This window comes from Arachis ipaensis, chromosome B2 (genome assembly GCF_059453495.1).
Source record: "Arachis ipaensis isolate K30076 ecotype BB chromosome B2, ASM5945349v1, whole genome shotgun sequence".
Lineage (NCBI taxonomy): Eukaryota > Viridiplantae > Streptophyta > Magnoliopsida > Fabales > Fabaceae > Arachis > Arachis ipaensis.
Window position 1 is genome coordinate 32029933 of NC_142437.1, and position 21695 is coordinate 32051627.

At 37.9% G+C, this 21695-nt stretch overlaps 2 non-coding genes across 2 annotated transcripts; both read right to left on the reverse strand.

Moving 5' to 3' along the window:
- Nucleotides 1-7654: 7654 nt before the first annotated feature.
- On the reverse strand, nucleotides 7655-7762 carry LOC148573495 (small nucleolar RNA R71). The gene has a single exon (XR_015906693.1). It is a non-coding gene; the product is annotated as a small nucleolar RNA R71 (small nucleolar RNA).
- A 12125-nt stretch (nucleotides 7763-19887) lies between these two features.
- Nucleotides 19888-19995, reverse strand: LOC148573496 (small nucleolar RNA R71). Its single transcript, XR_015906293.1, has one exon. It is a non-coding gene; the product is annotated as a small nucleolar RNA R71 (small nucleolar RNA).
- Between the last annotated feature and the right edge of the window lie 1700 nt (nucleotides 19996-21695).

Sequence of the window (21695 nt, forward strand, 5' to 3'; positions counted from 1 at the left end):
ATGAGAAATTAGAGGTCCTATCCTAGCTATCCTTATCAATGATGATGAGAATTGAATCTTAATTCCACTTTGTTAACCTTTACTAAGATAAAGGAAGGTCAAGGGATTAATTGGTTTGATCTTCGAATCTTATTTATTTCCTAAGAAAAGATTGGGATTATTGAAGTTCAGTTTAATTAACAAAGATAACAATTATCATTCATGTTTGAGTTTGATAACTCCTGAGTTACTGATTTCTTAACCAAGACCAAAAGGAGAAAAGTAAATCTACTGGAATAAAAATGTCTTCAGATGGGAATAACAATAATGTAAATAAGAGAAAGCAATATTAAACTGAAATACCTCAAATAGCATTAATTCAAAAGAGTAATCTATAACATGAATGTAGCGTAAGCCAAATAGGCAACATAACTAATATAAGCATTAAAGTATCTGAAAGTAAGAGATAAATATAAAGTAAAAGAACGTTGAACCTGGGATCGAGAATCACTCCTAAAACTAAGAGAAATCCTAAATCCTAATCCTAAGAGAGAGGAGAGAATCTCCCTCTCGAAACTAAATCTAAATCATGAAAACTAACTAAAGTGGAGACTCTTTCGAATGGATGCATTCTCCCACTTCATAACCTCTGGTCTATGCCTTTTGGACTTGGATTTGGGCCAAAAAGGGCTTCAGAATTTGCTGGGAGCGTTTTCTGCAATTTCTGGTGCGTGGCCTCTGTCACGTGTCCGCGTGGGTCATTCGGAGTTTTCCTTGTCACGCGGTCGCGTCAGTCATGCGGCCGCGTCATAGGTGTTCTGCTCAAGGCGCGCGGTCGCGTCAGTCATGCGGCCGCGTCGCTGCTTCTTCGCGCTTGGCATGCGTCTGCGTCGCCCATGCGATCGCGTGGATGCCAGTTTCTTCACAAACTCCGTTTTATGCTTTCCTTCCATTTTTGTATGTTTCCTTTCCATCCTTTAAGTCATTCCTGCCTTAGAAGTTCTGAAACTACTCAACACACTAATCACGGCATCGAATGGAAATAAAGGTAATTAAAATAATTAATTTTAAAGCCTAGGAAACATGTTTTTCACATACATCACATAATGAGGAAGGGAAAGTAAAACCATGCAATTAATATGAATGAGTGGGTGAAGAATTGATTAAATCACTCAGATTAAGCACAAAATATATCATAAAATATGGGTTTATCAGACCACAACCAAAATTTCACACCGAGGGGCCAAGAGTTCAAGATGAATGCCAGTCACCAGGGGAGTGATAAAGGGAAGCAAGTGACGCCTTACCCAGAGGATGTGAGGTGCTAAAGGTGCAAAAGTTTTCATCTGATTAGGCCGTGCCGAAAGGGTTTAGGTTTGTGTTATAGATGCGGGGTGCCATGTCATATCTCCATAAATTGCTCCCGCAGAAAGGCTCATGATGCTTATCAATCGTGACCACAAGGTGGAGGTAATCCTGAAAAATGTTAATAGAATTCTAATTGCATTATATGATATTGGGAGTGCTGCGTTTAGACATAGTATATGACAGAGGTGAAGATTTAGAGCTGAAAGTGCAAAGACTTAGTTGTGACTCGAGTGTGCATATTCCAACTTCTCAACTTATAATGCTTAGACTCGAGGTTCCTTCTTGCTTATCGCTGATAGAATTGGACTGGTTATCAATGCACCGCGTGTTGCTGGATTGCTTTGAATATACAATTCGATTGATGTCCGAAGGGTCTGAAAAAGCTGATGGTCGTGAGGGTAGTGTTTGAATTCTGTGACGGCGAGCTATATGGAGGAAGATTGATTGGCCGATAGACTTAGTATTTATGGACCTTCATGAATCGATTGATTATTTTTCCCTTATAACTTGCTCGAGGTTTTTTCTCGGATTCTTTGTTTGCAAAAAATTTAATTGTCTCCCCAATTCTATTTCTTACTTGCACGTAATTGTGCATGAACTTTGTACTCTCCAAGGCGAGCCTAATTTTGTTTTGATACAACCAAGCGATTCTTGAATATTTGAAAACTAGCACTCAAATTGCTTTTCTCTGTGAACTTGTGTTTCTGCAAAAGATCGACGGAGACTTACTTAATTCACTATGCCTTGCTTCTTTTTAAACAGAGTGTTTGGTTTGGCTTCCCTCCGTGAGGTACATCTTAATTCTTATCCTGTGTATTTCGTGAAATTTTCTACAACTTTTTTTAATCAGAACACCAGACATCCTTCTGATTTCTTGTGAACACCATTTAAGTTGTTCATTCATCCTTTGAGTTTAGAATCTTTTCGAAAATCAATTCGAGCTTGATTTTGTATTGTGCACAATTCTTAGATATAATCCTCGGAGCGTTAGTTCCTTAAAACATGATTGGTGGACGTAGAACATGAAGCTTGAGCGTGTGCAGGATCATGGGGAGTTGTGAAGTTTAATTTTTGCAGATTGAATCGTAAGGATACACCATTTCTATGGATGCCTGAATGCGAACAAAGCTTTCGAACCTTGAGAGAAAGGAATTAACTACAACGCCAGTACTCACGATTACCTGAACCTGACGAACCATTTAAGACTTACTACGATACATTACTAAAGGGATTAGGAGACGTGCTGATGCAATGTTATGATCTATTAGTGGATGCCTTGAGCAGGAAGTCTCTGAGAATTGTTTATAGGACAATTAAGGAGAATGAACCATTAAGTATGTTCAAAATATTAGGTTGGAAAATGAGAAAGTGGATGGAGGTGTCAGACTGGATCAACTGCAAATGTTAAACAATTGAGAAGTTGGGATTTGAAGAGCGTAGTAAGAGGATAAGGAGCTACCAAGAATATCGAAGCTTGTTGGGCAAGGGAATCAAGAAGAGATCAATGAAAAACAGGAATGGAATTTAAATGTATAAGAAAAGACTTAGTGTGCCGAATGTCGAAAGTTGACACGTGAACTATTGTCCGAAGCACACGAGCGAACCTTCGATTCACCTTAAAATTACTAAGATGTGTCATGAAGGATGAAGTACCGATGCATATAACTCAACATTTGACAGGTTATAGGGAAGCCTATTATTCCTTGGAAGCCCAAGCGTATTAGGTCCCAAATCAAAAGGCAAGACAACGAAAAAAAACTAAGCAAATTCAAGTTGAGATTTTGACTGAGCAAAGCCGATAGGAAAATGCGGATCGGGAGAGAAAACCTAGATAATTTAAGGAAAGAAGTTACGCATTTTTCGAGGTTGCCTCAATAGGCTGGAATCGAGGGGTAATCAAGACTAAGGGGATGAAACCGAGGTATATTGAGCCGTTTGAAGTACTAAGATGAATTGGTGGCCGGCAACGTATCAAATAGTTTTGCTACCGTATCAGTTCAATTAGAAGAAGATTTAACGTTTCAAGTCCTTCCGGTTAGAATGGACGATACCAGTGTTGAGCGACTACACGGAAGAGTAGTACCGTTAGTAAAGGTTTCTTAGAGTCGAGCTGGAATTGAAGAACACACTTGAGAGCTTCAAATCCGAAATGGGAAGTGATTCCCACACCTATTATTAGGTAACTGAACTTGAATTTTGGGGACAAAATTCTCAATTGGGTGGGTGATGAGCGGATAATTTATACGCTTTTTGGCATTGTTTTTAGTATGTTTTTAGTAGAATCTAGTTACTTTTAGGGATGTTTTTATTAGTTTTTATGCTAAATTCATATTTCTGGACTTTACTATGAGTTTGTGTGTTTTTCGGTGATTTCAGGTATTTTCTGGCTGAAATTGAGGGACTTGAGCAAAAATCAGATTCAGAGGTAGAAGAAGGACTGCTGATGCTGTTGGATTCTGACCTCCCTGCACTCAAAGTGGATTTTCTGGAGCTACCGAACTCAAAATGGCGCGCTTCTAATTGCGTTGGAAAGTAGACATCCAGGGCTTTCCAGCAATATATAATAGTTCATACTTTGGGCGAGTTTAGACGACGTAAAAGGGCTTTGAACGCCAGTTCTACGCTGCTGTCTGGAGTTAAACGCCAGAAACAAGTCACAAACCAGAGTTGAACGCCAGAAATACGTTACAACCTGGCGTTCAACTCCAGAAAGAGCCTCTGCACGTGTAACATTCAAGCTCAGCCCATGCACACACAAAGTGGGCCCCGGAAGTGGATTTATGCATCAATTACTTACTTCTGTAAACCCTAGTAACTAGTTTATTATAAATAGGACTTTTTACTATTGTATTAGACATCCTGGATTGTATTTTTGATCCTGTGATCACGTTTTGGGGGCTGGCCATTCGGCCATGCCTGGACCTTCATCACTTATGTATTTTCAACGGTAGAGTTTCTACACTCCATAGATTAAGGTGTGGAGCTCTGCTGTTCCTCAAAGATTAATGCAAAGTACTACTGTTTTTCTATTCAATTCAACTTATTCCGCTTCTAAGATATTCATTCGCACTTCAACCTGAATGTGATGAACGTGACAATCATCATCATTCCCTATGAACGCGTGCCTGACAACCACTTCCGTTCTACCTTAGATTGAATGAGTATCTCTTGGATCTCTTAATCAGAATCTTCGTGGTATAAGCTAGATTGATGGCGGCATTCATGAGAGTCCGGAAAGTCTAAACCTTGTCTGTGGTATTCCGAGTAGGACTCTGGGATTGAATGACTGTGACGAACTTCAAACTCGCGATTGCTGGGCGTAGTGACAGACGCAAAAGGAGGGTGAATCCTATTCCAGCATGATCGAGAACCTCAGATGATTAGCCGTGCTGTGACAGAGCATTTGGACCATTTTCACAAGAGGATGGGATGTAGCCATTGACAACGGTGATGCCCTTACATAAAGCCAGCCATGGAAAGGAGTAAGATTGATTGGATGAAGACAGCAGGAAAGCAGAGGTTCAGAGGAACGAATGCATCTCTATACGCTTATCTGAAATTCTAACCAATGAATTACATAAGTATTTCAATCCTTATTTTCTATTTATTATTTATGTTCGAAAACTCCATAACTATTTTATATCCGCCTGACTGAGATTTACAAGGTGACCATAGCTTGCTTCATACCAACAATCTCCGTGGGATCGACCCTTACTCACGTAAGGTTTATTACTTGGACGACCCAGTGCACTTGCTGGTTAGTTGTATCAAAGTTGTGAATGAAAAACGATTTATTAAGACGTGCGTACAGAGTTTCTAGCGCCGTTATCTGAGATCACAATTTCGTGCACCAAGTTTTTGGCGCCGTTGCCGGGGATCACAATTTCGTGCACCAAGTTTTTGGCGCCGTTGCCGGGGATTGTTTGAGTTTGGACAACTGACGGTTCATCTTGTTGCTCAGATTAGGTAATTTTCTTTTTGTTTTGTTTTCAAAAATTTTTTCAAAAATCTTTCAAAAATTTTCTCCTGTGTTTTGAAAAAAAAAATGTTTTCAAAAAATATATTTCTTCAGAATTTTTAAGAATGAATTCTAGTGTTTCATGATGCTTTGTTGAACCCTGGCTGGCTGTGAAGCCATGTCCAAATTCCTTTGGACTGAGGATTCAACTAATCACTTCAGTGCGTGTAATTACATACTAAAGCTTGGCTGGCTATTAAGCCATGCCTGACCCTTTGATTGGAGCTTTAAACTAAAGAGCATAAGATTCCTGGAATTCATATTAAAAATTTTGGAATCCTTATTTTTCTTTTTCAAAATGATTTTCTAAAAAATTAAAAGAAAATACAAAAAAAAATCATAAAATCATAAAAATCAAAAAACTATTTCATGTTTCTTGTTTGAGTCTTGAGTCAAGTTGAAAATTTGGTGTCAATTGCATATTCATCTTGCATTTTTCGAAAAATTCATGCATTCATAGTGTTCTTCATGATCTTCAAGTTGTTCTTGGTAAGTCTTCTTGTTTGATCTTGATGTTTTCATGTTTTGTGTCTTTTCTTGTTTTTCATATGCATTTTTGCATTCATAGTGTCTAAACATGAAAGATTTCTAAGTTTGGTGTCTTGCATGTTTTCTTTGCATATAAAAATTTTCAAAAATAAGTCTTGATGTTCATCATGACATTAAAAGTATTCTTGGTGTTCATCTTGACATTCATAGTGTTCTTGCATTCATCACATACTTTGATCCATAACTTTCATGCATTGCATCTTTTCATGTTTTTCTCTTTCATCATTAAAAATTCAAAATTCAAAAAAAATATCTTCTCCTTTTTCTTCTCTTAAAATTTCGAAAATTAGATTTGACTTTTTCAAAAATTTTAAAAATCTAGTTGTTTTCATGAGTCAAATCAAATTTTCAATTTGAAAATCTTATCTTTTTCAAAATCTTCTTCAAAAATCAAATCTTTTTCAATTTTCTTAGTTATTTTCGAAAATTTTAAAAATATTTTTCAAAAATCTTTTTCTTATCTTTACCTCCTAATTTTCGAAAATAACATCATCAATTAATGTTTTGATTCAAAAATTTCAAGTTTGTTACTTACTTGTTAAGAAAGATTCAAACTTTAAGTTCTAGAATCATATCTTGTGATTTCTTGTGAATCAAGTCATTAATTGTGATTTTAAAAATCAAATCTTTTTCAAAACTAATTTCAATCATATCTTTTCAAAAATATCTTTCTATCTTACCTTTTTCAAAATCATATCTTTTTCAAAAATTTGATCTTAAAATATCCTTTCTAACTTCTTATCTTCTTATCTTTTCAAAATTGATTTTCAAATTTGTTTCAACTAACTAACTAACTTTTTGTTTGTTTCTTATCTTTTTCAAAACTACCTAACTAACTCCCTCTCTCTCTAATTTTTGAAAATATCTTCCCCTTTTTTCAAAATTTCTTTTTTATTTAACTAATTATTTTAATTTTTTATTTTAATTTTCAAAAACTAACCTTTTTCAAAAACTATTTTCGAAAATCACTAACCCTTTTTCAAAAATAATTTTCGAAAATCCTTCTCCCTCATCTCCTTCTAATTATTTATTCATCTACTAACACTTCTCTTCATCTCACATCACTGCTCCTATCCTTACCCTTGTGTTTGGATTCTTCATTCTTCTTCACCCCTATTCCTTTTCTTCTTCTACTAACAATAAGGAACCTCTTTACTGTGACATAGAGGATTCCTCTTCTTTTCTTGTTCTCTCCTCTTTCTTATGAGCAGGAACAAGGAAAAAGGCATTCTTGTTGAAGCTGATCCAGAACCTGAAAGGACTCTGAAGAAAAAACTAAGAGAAGCTAAATTACAACAATCCAGAGACAACCTTATTGAAAATTTCGAACAAGTAAAGGAGATGGCAGCCGAACCCAACAACAATAATGCAAGGAGAATGCTTAGTGACTTTACTGCACCTAATTCCAATTTACATGGAAGAAGCATCTCCATTCCTGCAATTGGAGCAAACAACTTTAAGCTGAAACCTCAATTAGTTTCTCTGATGCAGCAGAACTGCAAGTTTCATGGACTTCCATCTGAAGATCCTTTTCAGTTCTTAACTGAATTCTTACAGATATGTGATACTGTTAAGACTAATGGAGTAGATCCTGAAGTCTACAGGCTCATGCTTTTTCCTTTTGCTGTAAGAGACAGAGCTAGAGTGTGGTTGGACTCTCAACCTAAGGATAGCCTGAACTCTTGGGATAAGCTGGTCAAGGCTTTCTTAGCCAAGTTCTTTCCTCCTCAAAAGCTGAGTAAGCTTAGAGTGGATGTTCAGACCTTCAGACAGAAAGAAGGTGAATCCCTCTATGAAGCTTGGGAGAGATACAAAGGACTGACCAAAAAGTGTCCTTCTGACATGCTTTCAGAATGGACCATCCTGGATATATTCTATGATGGTCTGTCTGAATTAGCTAAGATGTCATTGGATACTTCTGCAGGTGGATCCATTCACCTAAAGAAAATGCCTGCAGAAGCTCAAGAACTCATTGACATGGTTACTAATAACTAGTTCATGTACACTTCTGAAAGGAATCCTACGAATAATGGGATGCCTATGAAGAAGGGAGTTCTTGAAATTGATACTCTGAATGCTATATTGGCTCAAAATAAAATATTGACTCAGCAAGTCAATATGATTTCTCAGAGTCTGAATGGAATGCAAGCTGCATCCAACAGTACTCAAGAGGCATCTTCTGAAGAAGAAGCTTATGATCCTGAGAACCCTGCAATAGCAGAGGTAAATTACTTAGGTGAACCTTATGGAAACACCTATAACTCATCATGGAGAAATCATCCAAATTTCTCATGGAAGGATCAACAAAAGCCTCAACAAGGCTTTAATAATGGTGGAAGAAATAGTTTTAACAATAGTAAACCTTTTCCATCATCCACTCAGCAACAGATAGAGAACTCTGAACAAAATACCTCTAATTTAGCAAACTTAGTCTCTGATCTATCTAAGGCCACTGTGAGTTTCATGAATAAAACAAGGTCATCCATTAGAAATTTGGAGGCACAAGTGGGCCAGCTGAGTAAAAGGATCACTGAAATCCCTCCTAGTACTCTCCCAAGCAATACAGAAGAAAATCCAAAAGGAGAGTGCAAGGCCATTGAATTAATCACCATGGCCGAACCTGTGAAGGAAGGAGAGGACGTGAATACCAAGGAGGAAGACCTCCTGGGACGTCCAGTGATCAATAAGGAGCTTTCCTTTGAGGAACCAAAGGAATCTGAGACTCATCTAGAGACCATAGAGATTCCATTAAACCTCCTTATGCCATTCATGAGCTCTGATGAGTATTCCTCTTCTAAAGAGAATGAGGATGTTACTGAAGAGCAAGTTGCCAAGTACCTTGGTGCAATCATGAAGCTAAATGCCAAATTATTTGGTATTGAGACTTGGGAAGATGAACCTCCCTTGTTCACCAATGAACTAAGTGATCTGGATCAAGTGACATTGCCTCAGAAGAAACAGGATCCTGGAAAGTTCGTAATACCTTGTACCATAGGCAACATGATCTTTGAAAAGGCTCTGTGTGACCTTGGTTCAGGGATAAACCTCATGCCCCTCTCTGTAATAGAGAAACTGGGAATCTATGGGGTGCAAGCTGCTAAAATCTCATTAGAGATGGCAGACAATTCAAGAAAACAGGCTTATGGACAAGTAGAGGACGTGTTAGTAAAGGTTGAAGGCCTTTACATCCCTGCTGATTTCATAGTCTTGGATACTGGGAAGAATGAGGATGAATTCATCATCCTTGGAAGACCCTTCCTAGCCACAGCAAGAGCTGTGATTGATGTTGACAGAGGTGAATTAGTCCTTCAATTGAATGGGGACTCCCTTGTGTTTACAACTCAAGGTTATCCTTCTGTAAACATGGAAAAGAGGCACAGTAAGCTTCTTTCAAAACATAGTCAACCAGAGTCCCCACAGTCAAACTCTATGTTTGGTGTTGGGAGGTCACAACCAAACTCTAAGTTTGGTGTTGAATTCCCATATCCAAACTCTAAGTTTGGTGTTGGGGAGTCTCAACAATGCTCTGAACATCTGTGAGGCTCCATGAGAGCCCACTGTCAAGCTATTGACATTAAAGAAGCGCTTGTTGGGAGGCAACCCAATTTTTATCTAATTCTATTTTTCTTGTTCTTTCATGTTTTATTAGGTTCATGATCATGTGGAGTCACAAAATAAATATAAAAATCGAAAACGGAATCAAAAATAGTAGAAGAAAAATCACACCCTGGAGGAAGACCTTACTGGCGTTTAAACGCCAGTAAGAAGCATCTGGCTGGCGTTCAACGCCAGAACAGAGCATGGTTCTGGCGCTGAACGCCCAAAATGGGCAGCATCTGGGTGTTTGAACGCCAGAATTGCACCCTGGAGAAGAGCTGGCGCTGAATGCCCAGAACAAGCACCAATCTGGCGCTGAATGCCCAGAGTTGTGTGCAAGGGCATTTTACATGCCTAATGGGTGCAAGGATGTAAATCCTTGACACCTCAGGATCTGTGGACCCCACAGGATCACCTCAGGATCTGTGGACCCCACAGGATCCCCACCTACCTCCACTCACTTCTTCTCACCCCTCTTTCACACAATCCCATAAACACTCTTCCCTAAAACTCTTCACCAACCACCTCAATCTCTCTTCCCTATCACTACTTTACCACTCACATCCATAAACTCCACCTACCTCCAAAATTCAAAATCAATTTCCCACCCAAACCCACTCTATATGGCCGAAACCTTACCCCCCCTCCCTTCCCTATATATAGCCCTCCATTCTTCCTCCTTTTCACACAACACAACCCTCTCTTCCCCTTCTTGGCCGAATACACCACTCCCCCCTCTCCTCCATATTTTCTTCTTCTTCTTCATCTATTCTTTCTTTTCTTGCTCGAGGGCGAGCAAAATTCTAAGTTTGGTATGGTAAAAGCATAAGCTTTTTGTTTTTCCATTACCATTGATGGCACCTAAGACCGGAGAATCCTCTAGAAAAGGGAAAGGGAAGACAAAAGCTTCCACCTCCGAGTCATGAGAGATGGAAAGATTCATCTCCAAAGCTCATCAAGACCACTTCTATGATGTTGTGGCCAAGAAGAAGGTGATCCCCGAGGCCCCTTTCAAGCTCAAGAAGAATGAGTATCCGGAGATCCGACATGAAATCCAAAGAAGAGGTTGGGAAGTTCTAACAAAACCCATCCAACAAGTCGGAATTCTAATGGTTCAAGAGTTCTATGCCAATGCATGGATCACTAGGAACCATGATCAAAGTAAGAACCCGAACCCAAAGAATTATCTCACCATGGTTCGGGGGAAATACTTAGATTTTAGTCCGGAAAATGTGAGATTGGCATTTAACTTGCCTATAATGCAAGGAGATGCACGCCCCTACACTAGAAGGGTTAACTTTAATCAAAGGTTGGACCAAGTCCTCATGGACATATGTATGGAAGGAGCTCAATGGAAGATTGACTCCAAAGGCAAGCCGGTTCAACTAAGAAGACTGGACCTCAAGCCTGTGGCTAGAGGATGGTTGGAGTTCATCCAACGCTCCATCATCCCCACTAGCAACCGATCTGAAGTTACTGTGGATCGGGCCATCATGATTCATAGCATCATGATTGGAGAGGAAGTAGAAGTTCATGAAGTCATCTCCCTTGAACTCTACAAAATAGCCGAAAAGTCCTCCCCCATGGCAAGGCTAGCTTTTTCTCATCTTATTTCCCATCTATGTTACTCAGCTGGAGCTTTCATAGAAGGAGACATTCCCATTGAGGAAGAGAAGCCCATCACTAAGAAAAGGATGGAGCAAGCAAGAAAGCCCATTCATGGATCTCAAGAGACGCATGAAGCTCATCACCATGAGATTCCGGAGATGCCTCAAATGCATTTCCCTCCACAAAACTATTGGAAGCAAATCAACACCTCCCTAGGAGAATTAAGTTCCAACATGGGACAATTAAAGGTGGAACATCAAGAGCACTCCATCATCCTTCATGAAATAAGAGAAGATCAAAAAGCAATGAGAGAGGAGCAACAAAGACAAGGAAGAGACATAGAAGAGCTCAAGGACATCACTGGTTCCTCAAGAAGGAAACGCCACCATTACTAAGGTGGACTCATTCCTTGTTCTTACTTTCTCTGTTTTTCGTTTCTTATGTTAAGTGCTTATCTATGTTTGTGTCTTATTACATGATCATTAGTAGTTAGTAACTATGTCTTAAAGTTATGAATGTCCTATGAATCCATCACCTCTCTTAAATGAAAACTGTTTTAATTCAAAAGAACAAGAAGTACATGAGTTTCGAATATATCCTTGAAACTAGTTTAATTATATTGCTGTGGTGACAATGCTTCTTGTTTTCTGAATGAATGCTTGAACAGTGCATATGTCTTTTGAAGTTGTTGTTTAAGAATGTTAAATATGTTGGCTCTTGAAAGAATGATGACAAGGAGACATGTTATTTGATAATATAAAAAATCATAAAAATGATTCTTGAAGCAAGAAAAAGCAGCAAAGAACAAAGCTTGCAGAAAAAAAAATAGGCGAAAAAAATAGATAGAAAAAGAAAAGGCAAGCAGAAAAAGCCAAAAGCTCTTAAAACCAAGAGGCAAGAGCAAAAAGCCAGTAACCCTTAAAACCAAAAGGCAAGGGTAATAAAAAGAATCCCAAGGCTTTGAGCATCAGTGGATAGGAGGGCCTAAAGGAATAAAATCCTGGCCTAAGCGGCTAAACCAAGCTGTCCCTAACCATGTGCTTGTGGCGTGAAGGTGTCAAGTGAAAACTTGAGACTGAGCGGTTAAAGTCAAGGTCCAAAGCAAAAGAAGAGTGTGCTTAAGAACCCTGGACACCTCTAATTGGGGACTTTAGCAAAGCTGAGTCACAATCTGAAAAGGTTCACCTAATTATGTGTCTGTGGCATTTATGTATCCGGTGGTAATACTGGAAAACAAAGTGCTTAGGGCCACGGCCAAGACTCATAAAATAGCTGTGTTCAAGAATCATCATACTGAACTAGGAGAATCAATAACACTATCTGAACTCTGAGTTCCTATAGATGCCAATCATTCTGAACCTCAATGGATAAAGTGAGATGCCAAAACTATTCAAGAGGCAAAAAGCTACAAGTCCCGCTCATTTAATTGGAGCTATGTTTCATTGATAGTTTGGAATTTATAGTATATTCTCTTCTTTTTATCCTATTTGATTTTTAGTTGCTTGGGGACAAGCAACAATTTAAGTTTGGTGTTGTGATGAGCGAAAAATTTATACGCTTTTTGGCATTGTTTTTAGTATGTTTTTAGTAGAATCTAGTTACTTTTAGGGATGTTTTTATTAGTTTTTATGCCAAAATTCACATTTCTGGACTTTACTATGAGTTTGTGTGTTTTTTTGTGATTTCAGGTATTTTCTGGCTGAAATTGAGGGACTTAAGCAAAAATCAGATTCAGAGGTAGAAGAAGGACTGCTGATGCTGTTGGATTCTGACCTCCCTGCACTCAAAGTGAATTTTCTGGAGCTACAGAACTCAAAATGGCGCGCTTCCAATTGAGTTGACATCCAGGGCTTTCCAGCAATATATAATAGTCCATACTTTGGCCAAGTTTAGATGACGTAAAAGGGCGTTGAACGCCAGTTTTACGCTGCTGTCTGGAGTTAAACGCCAGAAACAAGTCACAAACCAGAGTTGAACGCCAGAAATACGTTACAACATGGCGTTCAACTCCAGAAAGAGCCTCTGCACGTGTAACATTCAAGCTCAGCCCAAGCACACACCAAGTGGGCCCCGGAAGTGGATTTATGCATCAATTACTTACTTCTGTAAACCCTAGTAACTAGTTTATTATAAATAGGACTTTTTACTATTGTATTAGACATCCTGGATTGTATTTTTGATCCTGTGATCACGTTTTGGGGGCTGGCCATTCGGCCATGCCTGGACCTTCATCACTTATGTATTTTCAACGGTAGAGTTTCTACACTCCATAGATTAAGGTGTGGAGCTCTGCTGTTCCTCAAAGATTAATGCAAAGTACTACTATTTTTCTATTCAATTCAACTTATTCCGCTTCTAAGATATTCATTCGCACTTCAACCTGAATGTGATGAACGTGACAATCATCATCATTCCCTATGAACGCGTGCCTGACAACCACTTCTGTTCTACCTTAGATTGAATGAGTATCTCTTGGATCTCTTAATCAGAATCTTCGTGGTATAAGCTAGATTGATGGCGGCATTCATGAGAGTCCGGAAAGTCTAAACCTTGTCTGTGGTATTCCGAGTAGGACTCTGGGATTGAATGACTGTGACGAACTTCAAACTCACGATTGCTGGGCGTAGTGACAGACGCAAAAGGAGGGTGAATCCTATTCCAGCATGATCGAGAACCTCAGATGATTAGCCGTGCTGTGACAGAGCATTTGGACCATTTTCACAAGAGGATGGGATGTAGCCATTGACAATGGTGATGCCCTTACATAAAGCCAGCCATGGAAAGGAGTAAGATTGATTGGATGAAGACAGCAGGAAAGCAGAGGTTCAGAGGAACGAATGCATCTCTATACGCTTATCTGAAATTCTAACCAATGAATTACATAAGTATTTCTATCCTTATTTTCTATTTATTATTTATGTTCGAAAACTCCATAACTATTTTATATCCGCCTGACTGAGATTTACAAGGTGACCATAGCTTGCTTCATACCAACAATCTCCGTGGGATCGACCCTTACTCATGTAAGGTTTATTACTTGGACGACCCAGTGCACTTGCTGGTTAGTTATATCGAAGTTGTGAATGAAAAACGATTTATTAAGACGTGCGTACAGAGTTTCTGGCGCCGTTATCTGAGATCACAATTTCGTGCACCAGTGGGTAGGATGTAAAACTCACGAAATTAATAAATAATTAGCCAATAAATTAATTTTATTTAAAGAAAATAAAAAATTAAATTTTATAATTTAGAATGGAAGAAATAAATAAAATACGAATTTTGACACCAATTTTAAAGATTTTGGCCCCAAAACCGGGCTAACGAACCGAACCGATTGGACCGAACCCAAACCAGACCCAAGGCCCATTTATATAAACATGGCTTTGCCCATTTTCTTCCTCATTACTTCAGTTGAAGCACGTCGAAGAAGAGAGAACGTGCGTAACCCACTTCCAATTTCAATCGTCCATAACTTTTAATCCGGAGCTCCGATTGACAAGTCGTCAGCGATCATGCGTTCGTCTCAAAATTCTCTATAAAATCCACATATCAATTTGGTAAGAATCTAGTAGTTTCTTACTCAGCTACTTTTTCCTAATTTCGAAATTTAAGGTTTTGAGTTTGATAGATTATGTGATTTTGATATTCTAGGCTTGAGTTAGCTTGAGAAAACTATTGGGTTTTGTTTATTTGAGCCATGGGTAAGGTAAGGAACTCTTATTTCTTGGTGAATTTCTAATTTAGTGAACTCTATGTTGATTATAGTGATATTGTATGAAATAGATTGTGTTCTTGTTGATTTGGAGTTCAATTGGGAGGTTTAGAACAAAATCTGGGTAATTAAGCTTGAGGAATTAACGTTTGGAAGCTTGGAGCTTGTGAAAGGAGAGGTTTTTGAGGTGTTCCAAGCTTAAGGAGGAAATGGCCAAAGTATGGTTTTGGTTTCTCATAGATAATATATAATGTTTTGTGAAAACATATGCTAGATGACCATAGGATAGGTTGGAAATGTGGGAATATGTTAATTCTGGTAATCTTGATGAAAATGTGAAATTGTATTGCAAATGAGTTGAATGATGATTTTGTTGAGTTGGTTGTAGGACTTGTGTTAATTAATGTTGTTGATGGGAGTTGATGATTGATTATTGATGAATGTGAGTATTAATGATTAAAGATTGAGGATTGGTTGAGTTATACATATAGATATGTGTTTGTTGAATAATGAATGAATTGAGAGTTGGAAATGATTTTGATATTGGAATTGGTTTGGCTTATTGGAAACGATTTGAAAAAGAGTTTGAAAGGTGGTTTGATTGGGACCCGAGAAAGATGGCAAAGTCCGAATTTTAAAGAAGATGCTGTTGAAATTTTTATAAAAATTAGAGATTTAGTTTGAAGTATTATTTAGAAAAGTATGGATAAAAGAATTATATAATTTGACTTTGATTTATAAAGAAAAGAAATGCATTATATTTTGGAACTTGATTTATTAAGAAAAGTATTATGTTAGAGTTTCAATTTATCAAGAAAAGTATTATGTTTTGAGTTTTACTTAGTTAAGAAGATGATGAGCGGATAATTTATACGCTTTTTGGCATTGTTTTTAGTATGTTTTTAGTATAATCTAGTTACTTTTAGGGATGTTTTCATTAGTTTTTATGTTAAAGTCACATTTCTGGACTTTACTATGAGTTTGTGTGTTTTTCTGTGATTTCAGGTATTTTCTGGCTGAAATTGAGGGACTTGAGCAAAAATCATATTCAGAGGTTGAAGAAGGATTGTTGATGCTGTTGGATTCTGACCACCCTGCACTCAAAGTGGATTTTCTGGAGCTACAGAACTCGAAATGGCACGCTTCCAATTGCGTTGGAAAGTAGACATCCAGGAATTTCCAGCAATATATAATAGTCCATACTTTGCCCAAGTTTAGATGACGCAAACTGGCGTTCAACGCCAGTTCTCTGCCCAATTCTGGCGTCCAGCGCCAGAAACAAGTTGCAAAGTGGAGTTCAACGCCCAAACTGGCACCAAAACTGGCGTTCAACTCCAGGAATGACCTCTACATGTGTAACACTCAAGCTCAGCCCAAGCACACACCAAGTGGGCCCAGGAAGTGGATTTATGCATCAATTACTTACTTCTGTAAACCCTAGTAGCTAGTTTATTATAAATAGGACCTTTTACTATTGTATTAGACATCTTTGGATTATCTTTTGATCTATTGATCACGTTTTGAGGGCTGGCCTCTCGGCCATGCCTGGACCTTCACTTATGTATTTTCAACGGTAGAGCTTCTACACTCCATAGATTAAGGTGTGGAGCTCTGCTGTTCCTCAAAGATTAATGCAAAGTACTACTGTTTTCTATTCAATTCAACTTATTCCACTTCTAAGATATTCATTCGAACTTCAACCTGAATGTGATGAACGTGACAATCATCATCATTCCCTATGAACGCGTGCCTGACAACCACTCTCGTTCTACCTTCGATTGAACGAGTATCTCTTAGATTACTAATACAGGGGACCAAGTCCGAGATATTGGGATCTTTGTGGTATAAGCTAGATTGATGGCGGCATTCATGAGAATCCGGAAAGTCTAAACCTTGTCCGTGGTATTCCGAGTAGGATTCTGGGATTGAATGACTGTGACGAGCTTCAAACTCGCGAGTGCTGGGCGTAGTGACAGACGCAAAAGGATAGTAAATCCTATTCCAGCATGATCGAGAACCTCCAGATGATTAGCCATGCAGTGACAGCGCATCGGACCATTTTCACAGGGAGGAATAGGATGCAACCAACGACAAAGGTGATGCCTCCAGACGATTAGCCGTGCTGTGACAGAGCATTTGGATCATTTTCCCGAGAGAGATCGAAAGTAGCCATTGGCACCGGTGACATCCTTACATAAAGCCAGCCATAGAAAGGAGTAAGATTGATTGGATGAAGACAGCAGGAAAGCAGAGGTTCAGAGGAACGAAAGCATCTCTACACGCTTATCTAAAATTCTAACCAATGAATTACATAAGTATTCCTATCCTTATTTTAGTATTATTTTCAAAAACCCCATTACTATTTTATATCTGCCTGACTGAGATTTACAAGGTGGCTATAGCTTACTTCATACCAACAATCTCCGTGGGATTCGACCCTTACTCACGTAAGGTATTACTTGGACGACCCAGTGCACTTGCTGGTTAGTTGTGCGAAGTTGTGAACCATGGTATTGGCATCATGTTTTTGGCGCCATTGCCAGGGAAAGAAAGAGCAATGATTTTTACATAATTAAAGTGTAACCACAATTTCGTCCACCAAGTTTTTGGCGCCGTTGCCGGGGATTGTTCGAGTTTGGACAACTGACGGTTCATCTTGTTGCTCAGATTAGGTAACTTTCTTTTCGTTTTCTTTTCAAAAAAATTTTCAAAAAAAATTTTCAAAAATTTTCTCCTTTGTTTTCGAAAAAAAAAATTTTTAAATAAAATTTTTTTCAAAAATTTTATAATTTTATTCAAAATTTTTTAGAATGAATTCTAGTGTTTCATGAAGCATGTGAAGCCTAGCTGGCTGTAAAGCCATGTCTAAATTCATTTGGACTGAGGCTTCCAATTTGTTATCAAGAGCAAGTTAGTTGGTGCTAATCCACCTACTGCTGTTCATGATCTACCTGTTACATGCTAAAGCTTAGTTGGCTATTAAGCCATGCCTGACCCTTTGATTGGAGCTTTAGACTAAAGAGCATAAGATTCCTGGAATTCATATTAAAAATTTTGGAATCCTTATTTTTCTTTTTCAAAATGATTTTCGAAAAAAAAATTAGAAGAAAATACAAAAAAAAATCATGAAATCATAAAAATCAAAAAAAAAAAATATTTTTGTATTCTTGTTTGAGTCTTGAGTCATGTTATGAGTTTGGTGTCAATTGCATGTGCATCTTGCATTTTTCGAAAATAATCATGCATTCATAGTGTTCTTCATGATCTTCAAGTTGTTCTTGGTAAGTCTTCTTGTTTGATCTTTGCATTTGCATGTTTTGTGTCTTTTCTTGTTTTTCATATGCATTCTTGAATTCTTAGTGTCTAAGCATTAAAGGATTCTAAGTTTGGTGTCTTACATGTTTTCTTTGCATTAAAATTTTTTTCAAAAATATGTTCTTGGTGTTCATCTTGACATTCATAGTGTTCTTCGTGTTCATCTTGACATTCATAGCATTCTTGCATGCATTCATTGTTTTGATCTAAAAATCTTCATGCATTGCATAATTTTCATGTTTTTCTCTCTCATCATAAAAAATTCAAAAAAAAATATCTTTCCCTTTTTCTCTCATCAAATTCGAAAATTAAGTTGACTTTTTCAAAAATTTTTAAAAAAAATCAAGTTGTTTCTTATGAGTCAAATCAAATTTTCAATTTGAAAATCTTATCTTTTTCAAAATCTTTTTCAAAAATCAAATCTTTTTCATTTTTCTTAGTTATTTTCGAAAATTTTAAAAATCTTTTTCAAAAATATTTTTCTTATTTTTGTATCAAATTTTCGAAAATAACAATAACAATTAATGTTTTGATTAAAAAATTTCAAGTTTGTTACTTGCTTGTTAAGAAAGATTCAAACTTTGAGTTCTAGAATCATATCTTGTGATTTCTTGTGAATCAAGTCATTAATTGTGATTTTAAAAAAAATCAAATCTTTTTCAAAAAACTAATTTTTATCATATCTTTTCAAAAATATCTTCTCATCTTATCTTTTTCAAAAATTTGATTTCAAAATATCTTTTCTAACTTCCTAACTTCTTATCTTTTCAAAATTTGTTTCAACTAACTAACTAACTTTTTGCTTGTTTCTTATCTTTTTCAAAACCACCTAACTAACTCTCTCTCTCTCTAATTTTCGAAAATATCTTCCCTCTTTTTCAAAATTTCTTTTTAATTAACTAATTATTTCAATTTTTAAAATCTTAATTTTCGAAAACTACTAACATTTTTCAAAAACTATTTTCGAAAATTACTAACTCTTTTTCAAAAATTATTTTCGAAAATCCTCTCCCTCTCTCATCTTATGCTATTTATTTATTCATCTACTAACACCTCTTCCTCACATCACTCACCAAATTCGAACCCACCTCTTCTATCTGTGTTCGAATTTCTTCTTCTTCTTCTCTTCTTCTACTAACAATAAGGAACCTCTTTACTGTGACATAGAGGATTCCTCTTCTTTTCTTTTTCTCTTTTCTTTCTTATGAGCAGGGACAAAGAAAAAGGCATTCTTGTTGAATCTGATCCAGAACCTGAAAGGACTCTGAAGAGGAAACTAAGAGAAGCTAAATTACAACAATCCAGAGACAACCTTATTGAAAATTTTGAACAAGTAAAGGAGATGGCAGCCGAACCCAACAACAATAATGCAAGGAGAATACTTGGTGACTTTACTGCACCTAATTCCAATTTACATGGAAGAAGCATCTCCATTCCTACCATTGGAGCAAACAATTTTGAGCTGAAACCTCAGCTAGTTTCTCTGATGCAGCAGAACTGCAAGTTTCATGGACTTCCATCTGAAGATCCTTTTTAGTTCTTAACTGAATTCTTGCAGATATGTGATACTGTTAAGACTAATGGAGTAGATCCTGAAGTCTACAGGCTCATGCTTTTCCCTTTTGCTGTAAGAGACAGAGCTAGAGTGTGGATAGAATCTCAACCCAAAGACAGCCTGAACTCTTGGGATAAGCTGGTCACGGCTTTCTTAGCCAAGTTCTTTCCTCCTCAAAAGCTGAGCAAGCTTAGAGTGGATGTTCAAACCTTCAGACAAAAAGAAGGTGAATCCCTCTATGAAGCTTGGGAAAGATACAAACAGTTGACCAAAAAGTGTCCTTCTGACATGCTTTCAGAATGGACCATCCTGGATATATTCTATGATGGTCTGTCTGAGTTATCAAAGATGTCATTGGACACTTTTGCAGGTGGATCCATTCACCTAAAGAAAACGCCTGCAGAAGCTCAAGAACTCATTGACATGGTGCTAATAACCAGTTTATGTACACTTCTGAGAGGAATCCTGTGAGTAATGGGACGCCTATGAAGAAGGGAGTTCTTGAAGTTGATACTCTGAATGCCATATTGGCTCAGAACAAAATATTGACTCAGCAAGTCAATATGATTTCTCAGAGTCTGAATGGAGTGCAAGCTGCATCCAACAGTACTCAAGAGGCTTCTTATGAAGAAGAAGCTTATGATCCTAAAAACCCTGCAATAGCAGAGGTGAATTACTTAGGTGAACCTTATGGAAACACCTACAATCCATCATGGAGAAATCACCCAAATCTCTCATGGAAGGATCAAAAGCCTCAACAAGGCTTTAATAATGGTGGAAGAAACAGGTTTAGCAATAGCAAGCCTTTTCCATCATCCACTCAGCAACAGACAGAGAATTCTGAGCAGAATCCATCTAGCTTAGCAAATTTAGTCTCTGATCTATCTAAGGCCACTGTGAGTTTCATGAATGAAACAAGGTCTTCCATTAGAAATTTGGAAGCACAAGTGGGCCAGCTGAGTAAAAGGATCACTGAAATCCCACCTAGTACTCTCCCAAGCAATACAGAAGAGAATCTAAAAGGAGAGTGCAAGGCCATTGAATTAATTACCATGGCCGAACCCAAAGAGGGAGAGGAGGACGTGAATCCCAAGGGGGAAGACCTCCTGGGACGTCCAGTGATCAATAAGGAGTTTTCCTCTGAGGAACCAAAGGACTCTAAGGCTCATCTAGAGACCATAGAGATTTCATTGAACCTCCTTATGCCATTCATGAGATCTGATGAGTATTCCTCTTCTGAAGAGAATGAGGATGTTACTGAAGAGCAAGCTGCCATGTTCCTTGGTGTAATCATGAAGCTGAATGCCAAATTATTTGGTATTGAGACTTGGGAAGATGAACCTCCCTTGTTCACCAATGAACTAAGTGATCTGGATCAACTAACATTGCCTCAGAAGAGACAGGATCCTGGAAAGTTCATAATACCTTGTACCATATGCACCATGATCTTTAAGGCTCTGTGTGACCTTGGTTCAGGAATAAACCTCATGCCCCTCTCTGTAATAGAGAAACTGGGAATCTATGGGGTGCAAGCTGCTAAAATCTCATTAGAGATGGCAGACAATTTAAGAAAACAGGCTTATGGACAAGTAGAGGACGTGTTAGTAAAGGTTGAAGGCCTTTACATCCCTGCTGATTTCATAGTCCTGGATACTGGAAAGGAAGAGGATGAATCCATCATCCTAGGAAGACCTTTCCTAGTCACAGCAAGAGCTGTGATTGATGTGGACAGAGGAGAATTGATCCTTCAATTGAATGAGGACAACCTTGTGTTTACAACTCAAGGATCTCTCTCTGCATCCATGGAGAGGAAGCATAAAGAGTTTCTCTCAAAGCAGAGTCAACCAGAGCCCCCACAGTCAAACTCTAAGTTTGGTGTTGGGAGGCCACAACCAAACTCTAAGTTTGGTGTTGAACTCCCATATTCAAACTCTAAGTTTGGTGTTGGAGAGTCTCAACAATGCTCTGAACATCTGTGAGGCTCCATGAGAGCC